Consider the following 13,164-nt stretch of genomic DNA (forward strand, 5'->3'; position numbering starts at 1 on the left):
TAGAGAAACGTTTGAACACGATAAATACAGTGTACGGTTATAAAATATGGGGTTATAAGTTATATATCGTACGTGGAAAACCGCGTTACGCGAATCATATGGATCATTCGGTCAAAAAGTTTGCGGAATTTCAAATAGAATGGGGACAATGGGGAAAAAAATATCTATGATTTTAATTCTTGTTTCGATTCGAAATTAAATGTGTTTTTCCGTCAAATGTTTTATTTAAAAAAAAATAAAAAAAATAAAAAGGAAAGAAAAAAGAGAAAATAAATCGTACGAAGATAGATCTATAATTTTTTTTAATACTAAACTATACATAGATTTTCGCAAAGTGCCATTACGTGTTGCCATTTAAATCTCCCGCAATATTTATTTTTCCAAACGGCGAGTGACAAACGCAATCAGGGCATGTTTCCATCAATAAACCGACAATATCAACAAACACTCGATGTTATCTTAACCGAAGTAACGCAATTTACCACACCTATCCAGCAACATCAATTACTAGAGCTTCGATCCTAGCTAAGAATAACAACCCATCTCGCTCTGTCAGGAGCGCCATGGACTCGCTCCGTTTCATCGATTCTTCTTCTACTTCCTTGTACCAAATGAAAGGTGAAGGGAAATAAAGCGAAGGGAATATTATAAAACAATTTTATAATGCAAATAAGTTTTAATATTTTCGTATCGTCGATAAAGAAAAAATAATAATATAACGATAACTGTATTGTTCGTAATAATGAAGTTTATATTTTTAATTAAGTAGACAAGATTTTATTTCATTGAAATTTGAAGAGATAGTGGTTGAATAGAAATTTGCTTTATTTCTCGAGTATCTTTAGATATTTTTGCTTGATGTCTAATTATTCTATAATTTATTCTGTAAGTTCGTACATTTAAATTTACGCATAATATTCGTAATCTCAAGAAATAAAGAAATATTAAAGAAGATATTTATTAAATTTATTATAAGAGATAATAAAGTTTCAAATTAATTGTTAAAATTTTGCATGGAATACGAAAGAGAAATGTAACATTTCTATTGCTTTTATTTATTTATTCTCTATGGCCTAAATTCAATTCTGCCCTAGTTTCGCGCACAACGACGCGACCGGTATATACATCTTTTTCTTGCGGATGATAGAGCAGCCAAAACGAATTCAACTATACTGGGGTACTATATTAAATTTTGTCAGACCAATTCGAGGGAATTTGATGTACGGCCACAAAGGATCCGGGTCAGCGAAGTCGGTCGGTTTTCACACAGGCTAGAAAGGCTGGCGAGTACGTCACGTTAACCATATAAAGCTCGGACCTATCCACGTTGTCGATAAATGATCGAGATGAAGCGTCTGTCAATCAAATGTTAATACGAAATCTAACGAGGTATTCGCTTATTAAATCTTTTAAAGTATTATTCATCATCGTCGCTGTATTTGTTTGCTTTGAAATTTTTCGATCGATCTGATCATAAATGATATCCATGGTTTATTTTTTAAATTCTGTGCTTTTAAAAATTTTGAAAGAAAAATTGTGATCATCGAAGAGGAATATTTTAAAATGCAAGCAGATTTGTTTAAAAATTTTTCAAAACAAATATAATTCATTATTCGATCCTGTTTAACTTGTACAGCGACAAGACTAAACTCGAACAAAGCCAGTCATCTTCAGGTATGCAGTCTGATCCCTGGAATGACCTACCTGGAAATTCTTGGAAGGAATTCGCTCGTAGTAAAAAGGATTAACAAGAAATAGCAAACCTTGATGCATTCTTTCCCAGATTTTATTTACGTTCTGAATGTCTTTAAAAAAAAAAAAAAAAGAAATTGCACACTTTATTCGAATAACAGTATTAACATTAAATCGCATTCTTAAACGCTGCAAAATTTTTAAAAGCAAATCACATCTTGGACAAACTTGGAATTAAAAATAATTAAAATAAAATATTCACAAAGTCTATATTTTTCTAAAATTACTTCCAATTTTCAAATTACTTCCAATCAAACGTCTTTCAAAATCAATTCGTTCGATCGATTTATCTCTTCGATTTCGGATCACCGCTAACGAGAAACCAATAGTCATTCAATTATTCACCACTTATCATTCCATTACAACTCACATAATCACAGTTGAGAACCGTTAACCCTTATCTTCGATAATCCCGTATAGGTCAGATCTGTTTGACCAGTGCGGTCGAAATATCGGAAACAAGATTAGGATAGAGATTAGGACGCGTGTGCATCTTCCTAAAGTGTAACACCGTGAAACAATATATAGCACGCCATTGGTTGAAGAACAAGACAACCCTTCCAATCCACGCACGTACGTATTAATAACACGTATATGGATATTCTTTGTCGCGAAATACGAAACGACGATATTTATTGCTCGTCGTAGGGTTCTGTTTAAGATAAACGGATCCAGAGATCGCGTGCCTGGATCAGACCCTGATCCCAATAAAACGGCAAGTGGAATCGGTTACAAAGTTCGTTTTTTAAATTTAAGAACGACGAGACGACACGCGAGCGTGTCGATTCAAACCTCCATTTATTCTCCAAATTTTTACGTTTGATCCTGTCCATGCGAATATCTATTTCACTATATCGATGAATTTTTACGTAGAAAAATATACACCTCGTTTCCATGATTTTTAAATATTGATCAGAGGTATTAAAAAATCGGAGATGTGTTCCTTTTCTATATTTCTCAATCACTTTGATTTTCATTAAAAAAAGAAAAATTACTGAAATATTTTATTGAGAATTATCTCAAAAAAAGAATATTTCCAAAAAGCAACACCGATCCTTTCTTCTCTCCTCGCAAATTCATCATTAATCATTCATCCTTCCTAATGGTCACTTAACCTAGCTTGAACCGACTCAAAGAGGACAAACACATGGAGAAGATACCTCGTGCAGACACGTCGTGATATATCGCGTGGATTCGATGGCAAAAGTCCCCTCCCCCTTCTTTCGAAGGAGGCCGTCGAGGTCTCGATTCTTTCACCGGCGGAGCACGCAACGTGGCTTACCTTTGATCGAATTCCACCACACGGAAACGAAAGAGGCGAGACGTTATCGTACGTGCCGGCCGAATAGGACCGATAAGGATGATAAACACTCTGGAACCTAATCGCACGGCGATGAGTAAAAATATCGAGCTATATTGTCGCGTATATACACACACATTCTGTATATATATAAGAAAACCGTCTTCCCGGATAAAGGATAAATATATAAAGGGGATGAAGAGGAACCGGAAGGGGGGGTATCGTTCATCGTTCGCGTGTCGGCGTTTACGTTTATTGGATAGCAGATAGGCTGATGCGTCTGATCGTTAGAGGGAAGGACGAGCGTAGGTTTTAAACAGGCGAAAAGTTACATGGGCGTGTGTGTATCGTGTGTTCTTGAGAATGGGACCTGAGGAGGGAGGTTAGGTAACGGGATAGGGGGCAGGTTGGGTCGGGAGGGTTGATGGCGAACTTTTTTGTTCCGTTGATAGGGGATGAAAAATGAAGAGTCACGAAGAGAGAGAGAAAGAGAGAGAGTCGATTAGAAACAAGGATATGAATCGGTCGACCACCCTCGATCGTCAATATTCATAGGACGTAGCCGGGGCGTCGTTACTTAGGCGGATGTGCTATCATAGGAAAGAAAAGCCGACCGCGAAATGAGGGGATGACGCCTCGCCATTTCCCTTCGGACTGATGGCTATTCGTTGGTCGATAAAGCGTTTAACGACGTGGAAATCGAAAGTCTGCGAGATCCAACACCCGTGGGGAGTGTGGAAAGTTTACAGGGAGAAAGAGAGGATAATTAGATTAGGAAAGGTTAGAAAAAAAGAGAAAGAAATAGAAATAGAAATGGTGTATCCGAGAGGATTGAATGAGAGGGACAATGGATTTTTGGTAATTAAACGATGAAACGGGCTTTTGTTCTCTTCGTTTCTTTGTTTGAGTTGGGGAATATCGAATTGAAAGAGGGAAAAAAAAAAGAAAAAAAGAAAAAAAAATTGTTCGATAGCGTGACCGTATGGAATTTGATGAAAGCGACGATCGCGTGTGCAACGTTAATCCTTGAACGAAGAGTGTAATTTTTTTTACTGCTAATGATAAAATTAAGAGACGGAGAAAATAGAATTTTGCAATTAGCTTAACGTGGAATCGTAAAAGTAGTGATCAAACGTTGGCCAATTATTTGATCGTAGGTGACAAAGGTCAACCGTAAAATTGAAAAATACGGGGATGGATAAATCGCCGAATCTAGGAGGAATGAATTCGTTAAATGACAACTCGGGCGGAAATCCGGTTCAACTGCAATTAACACTTTCCAATTGGCCGTTCGAACGTGCATTATGTCGAAATCAACGAATTCGTAGCTTCTCGACTGCTCGTTCATGCGGATAATTCGCTTCGTTTTGTTTGCGCCGACTTACAGATCGGTGAGCTCAGTTACTCCAATTTCGCAATAGCTGTTCGCGTCATTATTCAAAAAGAAACAAAAAAGAAATGTATTCGTGTAAAATTTCAACGAAACGGGTTTCCCTCCGCCTCGACGAATTTTTCACTCAATATCCACGATTATATGGCTTTTCGGGTAACTGTTAAGCGATATTGAAGAGGAAGGCGCGAGAGGAATTTCAACGGGGCGAAATGAAAGTCGTTCGTCTCGGTTATATGGTTTCTGTAAACTTAGACAACACACAGTGTCGTATTACCAAAAGTACGCTTATTCGCGAATAATTTAATTAACTTGTCAACAAGATGATCGAACAATCCAAATATGTAAAGAAGAAAATTAATATCTTAAGGAGGTGGATAAAAAAGAAAGAAAGAAAAAAAAGAGGAAACTGTTCGGTGAACAGTTTCTTGAGCTGTTTTCAGCCTGAAAGAAGAATATCAAAAATTTTCTTTAAAAATTCTCTAAAATGAAACATCTCTAAATTATTTAAAATATATTTATTCAGAATAAATATTAAATCATCGACGAGAGCAATCTCATGATTAAACAGAGCATAAAATCAATCAATGCTCTTCTGAAGAGGAAGTCGCGTTATAAATGAAATTATTTGAAACGTGATTCTTCCCGACCCCGTTTCCATCTCCCCCCTCCCCCATCCACCCCGAAATTCGTTTTTCATCGGGGGATAAAACAAAGGAGGATTTAAAACGATAGAGGAAAATTTCATCGTTCTTATTGTATAACTGAGAACTTTTCGACGAGAACACCGACTGGAGACAGCGTTGGACTCCTTCTCTCCTGATGTTGTAAAGTTGCCAGTTTTTGTCGCGTGGAAACGTTTCGCGTTGAAACTTACGGAAGCCAAGTCGGGGACGGCCGTGATGAATTATTGTACATTAGCGTCGGTGAACGTCGCTTTGTCCCGGTTATATGTACTACACCCGTTGTACAAAGTTAAAGACTCCGCGGGAATTTTGTATTCCACGGGGGGATGGAATTGTTGCTGTTGAAAAATAACAGGTCGCGAAAATATGAATGGCCGGTCGAGGCTCGTGGGTGAATAAACGAACTCGAAATTTACAATTTTCCTGCCCATTGTACCTCCCCTTTCGTATCCTCGAAAATTCTAACTCGATTCATTCGAGGTAATTCGATCCTTCCACCTATTTCTTTCTTTTTTAATCGAGTCAACGAGAGAGAAGAATCAGGAAGAAATTAATACCGAATTCGCGCTCTTTGAAGAGAGAAATTTATTGGCAAGGAAATTTCTCGAAGCGGTATTAATTCGTCCTAACCTACAAAGGCTGAAAAAAATTGTCACCGAAAGAAATTCCTCCCTCCCCGCAAAATTAATATCAATTCCGACCGAGAATCGAAAGAAATTTTCAAAGCAAAAATTAATTCCATCCCATCCGTGGAAGGGAAAAATTGAGTAATACGATCCGCGGTATAAAATCCGTGCCAATTTCCAACCGGATTTCCTAGCGGGGCTGTACACCACCACTGTGAATGGGTGAACGCGCGTTGATTGCATACCTTATAAACCACGAGAAAGGATGCATCGTTCGTAACGCGCGCTTCACGAGTGAGAGATGCACCATCCCTAGGTAAATAATCAACTATGCTCGAGGAGATTTCTCAGCGGGTCTTCTTAGTGCGGCCCGCCACAGCGTGTAAACCGTATAAATCGCGCGCGAATCCTTCTTTTTCACGCGTCCCTTTGATCCTAGAAAGGGAGGAGTTAGTTAAAGGAGGAGAGGCTATTTTCGTGTTAATAATCGAATATTCATGGGATGGTGGAAGTAAACGAGAACGGGGAAGTTTCTTATTCAATACGGTTCGGAGATGATACGGTGATACCGGTATTACGTGTTGATGAATATCGATAGGATCGGTTATGGATGCTTACTTAACGCTGATTGCGGATAACGATAACGTCGGGATAAGAAATAGGGCGTAAGTCAGTAGTAATGTATCAATGGGAATGTAGATGGGATAGATGCAACATCGTTCGTCTTTGTAACGAGTTTATTATCTGTGATAGTGATCGAGATGCATGCCGATAGTGAGATGTTAACCGAGGATTTATAATGTAGGAACTGGTACGATATTGTAATTAAATATTTTATCTAAAAGTTTCTTGACTTCGTTGCCAACATGAAAAGTTTTATCGTTTTATTATTCAATTGTACGAATATTTCATCGTCAGCAATGAACTCGAAAATACTAACGGCAAGCATCAGAAAATATCTAGAGTTCTCGTGAATTATTCAGTGATATATTAAGATGAAAGAACAGAGTAATAATCATGAACTTAAAATTTTTTAAAGATTGAACGAGATATCAGGAAAACTGAATTGTTCGAATTTTCTCCCTTACAACGAGAAGGGGTTAGATTGATCGGTGTGAGAATAGCGACAGTGGTGGACAGACATTGAGGCGTCTGAAATTGTATGTATATGTAACTCCAGTCATCAAACGTTTGAGGATTTAGTGGCGTCAGAGGGGTTATCCTTGTAATCACGGACACAGCGCAATACCCGTCGGTGTGGTGAACGCTACGTCACAGTCATCAAACGTCTTTGAATTTGATAGCGTTGGGAATGTTACATCTGTATGCAAACAATGCATTAATCGATACAACACTGGGGTGTGCAGCGTGCGTATATATGTATGGATTTAGTGTGGATTTACCACTCGTAATCGGCGGATTTGGTGGTATCAGGAGTGGCACGACCGAGATCGTAGGAACGTCTTTGATTTCAATGACATTAGAAGTACCTATAGAATCTATAATGTCACGATCGAATACGATTTCCAGCTTTCCAAATATTCCCTCGTACGGTTAATTGATTATCGATAAATTAATACATTTCCATTTTATGCAAATCAATCCGTTATGAACTTGAAATGACGTTTAACCCTTTGCGTCGCAAGGGTTGAAGTTACGATCGAATAAAATTAGATTAAGTTAAATTATAGGTACAACGTTTAGTTTTTAATAATACAATTTTCAGGAAATAGTATATATTTTTGTTTATTCTTAATATTTATAATTTTACTTTTACTTTTAGAGCATATTTCTAATCCATCAAAGAATCAAAGAATCGAGAAAATTTTGGTGAACACAAAGAGTGAAAGTAACCATGGAAGAAATCGTGAATCAGATCCTAATATTTAGAGATCAATTTAACACGTTTAATTTCCCTTGTTAAAGCAGTTAACAAAAAAAAAAAAAAATTAATAAGAAAATATCCAATTTATCCAATTAATTATCATTTAATCCCCATGTCATTTTTGCTCTTCACGCTCGTTATGAACGATAAATTCTCTCAATAACGAAATTGCCGGCAACGTAATTACCGGCCACGATTATCCACTTCCTAAACGTATACGCACGCATGACCGAGAAAGGAATCACGGTTAATTGGAGCCGCACGAAAGGGAAACGGCGTTCCCCGGAAACGAGCGATAAGAAACCCGTTCCTCCACCTTTGATCCCGCCGAATTAATCGTCAAAGAGTTCATTCCTTCCTCCGACTCGAACTCGGATCTATCGCGCTTCCTTAATTGTATCGATGGGGGTTGAAAGAAGGTGGAAAAAAAAAAAAAAAAAAGAGAAGCGGAGAGGAACACGAGCTCGAGGCTTATCAAGAGCCTTTTTTATTCTTCCACGGGTCTTCTGGCTTCATTTTCAACTGGATCACGCGCTCGTCTCGAATGACTCGAGAAGAAAGGGGAGAGGGTTTCGTGCTAGGGAAAGGGTCGTAAAATTTTCCGCGGAACCCCTGACAAGATTAAAACGCGTTTTAATCCGAAACTAATCCAACGCGGGATCGAATTAAAATTATTCGCAGTTGGATTATCGTTTACGGCCCCGTGGAGACTTTCCACGCCTCTCTGTGTCTCTGTTTGCGGCGATGTTTCGCTAGGATTTTGTTATTGCGCGAATAATTGGAACCTATTCTCTTGTGACGTAATCATTTTACGATTAAAGGTGATGCATTATTTTGCGTTTTCGAAGCTCGATGGCGCGATTCCATTTCGTCCTTAAGATTTAATTTGCATCTTGCGTGATTATTTATCTTTTCAAAAAATTGTAAGTTGATAATTTGAAAATATATATATATATATCCTTTTTTGTAATTGATTTTTTATAGATTGAACAAGGACAATTTTCAGAATTTTATCAATCTATAACGTTTAAGAACGTGGCTTGAAAAGTTGATTAAAGTTTCAAAGTAACAATTATTTTAATTATTTTACGCAATATACGTTCTTTTGATGCAAATACAATAACTGTACGTTTAAACAATTTTGCATTAAAAGCTATTCGTTTAAGAATTAAAATTTCATAGAATTTCTAATAGTTCTAAGAGATATATTATTAATATTTGAATTTTAAATTTAATATTTAATATTTATTATAATATGTCGATAACAATTCTGGAATCTTTGCGTTTCGTTATTATCGAGAAAATATTCATTGCAAACGGAATTTTTTTCACTAATCTCCTACCCCACTGTGCTATTAGCACAACTGCCAATAAGAAAACTCGCCGTTCAATTATCGTTTAAGAAGGTGTTTCCAGGTGTAAAAATGCTTAAACGTGTTCAAAGGCCGCGAGAATTTCTCCGACGAGCCCGTTTCCGGCTAGGTACTCGCCGAGTCTTCCGTGCGAGCAGAAGTTAATCTAAAAAAGCGAAGAAGCAGACGATCCACATTGCCGTGCTTCCTTCTGGAGACAGGAGAGAACGCGAGGGCTTTGAAAAAGCGGCAGCCAAACACTCGTATATCTTGGCCAGGCAGACGGTTAAAAATATTCCGAGCACCAAGTAAAAATACAAGCATCTTACACGCCATGGTGGTTACACGGGCTTATTGACAGCGCAATGCCCCGTTCCACAAAAGGAGCGTGTCTTCCATGCTCCCTTTAATGTGTTTTGATGCACGAAATTAGGTTTCGTGCACGTTTCTATATCTTCTACGTTAAATTATTAATGGTAATTTAACAATGACAATTTGCGAGCAGAGCATAAAAAAAGTTCTACAAACTTTCAACAAATTTGAGGGATTAAAATTGGAAATTTTTGCCCTTTCTTCGCGTAAAATACGAGAATAAATATAATAACATTACGACTCGAACGAAACTATATTATAGAATTGAAGAATTGAATGATTCCATCATCGACAATTGTATTATATATACAATAATCATCGATCAAAATCTATATCTATATCTCGAAACTTTTCGTTACCGATTCTGAGAATCCAATTCCAGTTAATATAACTCGTAACTTTTTTCAAATTTCTCTCGGAATACAAACTTGTACAGTTCTCTAGCAATTCACTGTAATTACCTTCCAGAGTATTATATACAACAATTCTCCTAAGTTATAGCGTCTAATTGCGCCACTTCTCCGCCGACGAACGGAGGAAAGCAGAAGAAAAAAAGCAAGAAGTTATAAAAAAAAAAGAAGAAGAAAGAAGAAAGAAATATAGGAACGAGATTCCTTGTAAGAAGAATTAGACAGTTATTTTGCGTGGTATCGTGACCGGGGCAATTTGCATCGTAATGAAAGTCAATTACACACCGTTCCATAAATCTCGAACGCGTACACGCCACCCCTGTTTCTGTATCACGGCTACCTACTTCCACTCTCGATAGAGATTCACGGATCCTTCGCGTTGGTACCGCGCCACTTCCGCTCCAATTGGCGCGCGTACGCGGCACGCACGTTTAAAATTTATTTCCATAAACGGTGTCGATCGACCCGCCCTCTGTCGCTTTCTCGTTTCGAACTTTTCGCGGTTCGAGCAAGCTTCTTTCTGAAACGGGTCTACGGTTTACAAAAGAGGGACAAAGTTTCCCTAATTCGCGTGATTCTAGGAGAAAACTTGTTTTTTTTTCTTCTCTGTTGCACGATTACTTTTATCATTATCGATTACGATTCGAAGGGAAGAAGGAAAACTTTCAAAGATTGTGTTTAGATTTAAGTATAAATTTAATGATAATATATTTTTGAAACGTGTTACGCGTTACGTAACGTGAAAGATTATAAATATTCGTAAAGTTTTTATAAAAATTCGGGATTGATTATACGATCTTTGAAAGAACGAAAGGGGTGACAATATAGAGCAACGTTGAACTAAAATATCATAAAAGGAGGTCAAGCATGAAGTTTCTTAATTATTGATTTATCAAGCAAGAACTTCTCTTGAAGTCAAAGATAATTATTACTCAGCTATTCAATCCTTCGTCTTTAATTAATCTAATATAAGTAGAATCAGTTCAAAGTTCGAAATGATACAAAAATCTCTTCTCTAATTTCGTGTCCTATAATATATAATATCTAAAAAAAAGAAAAGAAAGAAAAAGGAAGGGAAATCAATGGAAAATTTCAGTAAGATTCGCGAAACGAAAGGAAATCAAATCAATTCTCTCGAATATTTCTGTTCATTAGAGAAGTAAAAATTTTCAATAAATTTAATTTCACGATTATTTTAAGCCAATAAAAAGTAAAAAAAAAGATCAACGTTGAAAATAGCTCGATCCCTTAAATAATTTACTAAAATCGTTACTAGAACCATATCCGATATAACCTCACCTCCTTCCGTTGATTCTCATTCCGCTAAAACGTTCTTCGCGATTCAATAATTCTTTCCCCCCTCCTCGAAAGCAAAACACACTTTTCTTTGGTATTCGCTAAATTCGGAAAATAAATCGGCTATTTTTGTTCCGGAAGGCGCACACCGGGGAGGGAGGCAAGCTTAAGGGGATTACTCGGGTCTCAAAGTAATCCAAAATAAAAGGAAGGAAACCTAGGAGCCGACGAGGCAAAATAGGGGGAGGTCGGCGATTAAATGCTTCAAGACGTTACATCACTTTTTCCCCAACTTTCAACAAGGATGAAATTAACCTTGCCCGGGGTATGGCCGGCCTCCAACTTTTTCTTTCGATTCATTAAAACTTGGGGAGGTTGGCCACGTTGTATGATAACACTGTGAAACGACTGACTATTCTTCCTACCTTCCTAGAAACCCTGGTGGGGAAAGATTGGAAAAACGAAACGAGTCTCTCTCTCTTTCTCTCTTTTTCTCTCCCTTTCGTTCTCTATCTGTGTACACGCGCGCGTACACAGTGGATGTATGCGTGTGAATGTTTTTTTTCTCTCTCTCTCTCTCTCCTGTTTGCACTCTCACTCAGGTCTTCTCATCGTCTGTCGAGAGCCAAATTCACGAAACAGGCGATGTAGCTCTCCCGGTTTCACCTCTTCGATACTTTTTTCCAACGGGCAAGCGAGGGCGATTTAATAAAGGGAGCGGAAACATCGCAGTTCTTGTAAACTGGAACGGATTGAAGCTCGAGTGGCTTATTTCTCCGGCCAGCTAGACAGACGGACGATTTTATTCGAGATTTTCTCCTTTGCGTGCCGGCATTCCGCCGAGGACAAGATACAAACGAGGCAATTAGCCTCTGTGGATGGTACACAATATCTTGACGGATTTTTGTGAAGTATGGGGATAGCATGGCACGCGTTGGAAGACCTTATCTCAAGGAAATGTTTTCATATTCCCTTGGATTCGAATCTTTGTGTTCTTTCTCGCGAAGATATTTCGTATTTTCGTATATATATTCGTTATACGTATAAATACACGAATGCACATCGTATTCACGGGCAAGCGTGAAAATAATTGATTGAATATACTTCGATTGAATGAACGAAGAACAACGTGGAACAAGAGACGTAAGGACGCAAGTGTGCTTTCCGAGAATTTGATTTAAGCGCCGATATTATTTATCACGTTTGCTGATTTGATTATTCCCTGTAAAATGATTCTGTTATTCTAATTAGCATAATGACCGGTTGCACTAAGCTGATTTAATGGAACGATATCATTGTTATTGTATATGTTCTGATAATAATTTAGTGGATTCGTGTGATCGTATCGCTCGAATAATTATAATCGAAGCGAAAAATACTGCACGAATGATATTCGATTACTTGTTAATTCTTAAGTAATAATTAAAAAATTCGTTAAGAAATGCGAAATCGTATCGAAATAAAATATTCCATCAAGATAAAAGGTAAAAACGAATAAATATATTTAGAAAAAAAAAAAAAAAAGAAATAATCCAAGGAGAATCGATATAAAAACCAAATTCCAGTTCACCAACAATGGACACCATTCAACAAATATCTGTCCGGCGAGGAAACATACGAAACGCTCGCTTCTATCGCGACAGAATGCAACAAAGGTATTCACAGCGAATGACCGAGCAATCTGAATGGGTTCGTTGCCGGTTAGCCGAATGGCCGCGCAAGCAACGTGGCGCCGACATTTTTACCGAACAATTAGACGAGAGTACGCGAAGAGAGGTAGCGCGCATTTAGGACGAGGCCTTCGAATCGGGTCTGCGAGGGTTTTCCTCGTGAAAACGGCTTCCTCGTTCCTCGTGGAACCGGGTCTAGGATATTTTTTTTTTCTTTTTTTTTCTTTATGTCTTTTCTCTTTTTTTTTTTAAATTCTACTCTTGCCTGCGGTGAAAACTTATGCTTTTATTTTTCATGATACAACAAAAGCAAGATCCTAGCACGGGCTAATGGTAAAACTTCAAAGAAATACAGAGCTGGATGGAAGAGAGGGAAAGAGAGAAAGAGAGAGAGAGAGAGAGAGAGAGAGAGAGAGAGAGAGAGG

General features: G+C 37.8%; 1 protein-coding gene across 4 annotated transcripts in view; it reads right to left on the reverse strand.

Moving 5' to 3' along the window:
• Positions 1-13,164, reverse strand: part of LOC102676276 (leucine-rich repeat-containing protein 24) — a 419,962-nt gene that overhangs the window by 278,791 nt on the left and 128,007 nt on the right. The gene's annotated exons all lie outside the window — the stretch shown is intronic.

Source organism: Apis dorsata, unplaced genomic scaffold (genome assembly GCF_000469605.1).
Source record: "Apis dorsata unplaced genomic scaffold, Apis dorsata 1.3 scaffold_133, whole genome shotgun sequence".
Classification (NCBI taxonomy): Eukaryota; Metazoa; Arthropoda; class Insecta; order Hymenoptera; family Apidae; genus Apis; species Apis dorsata.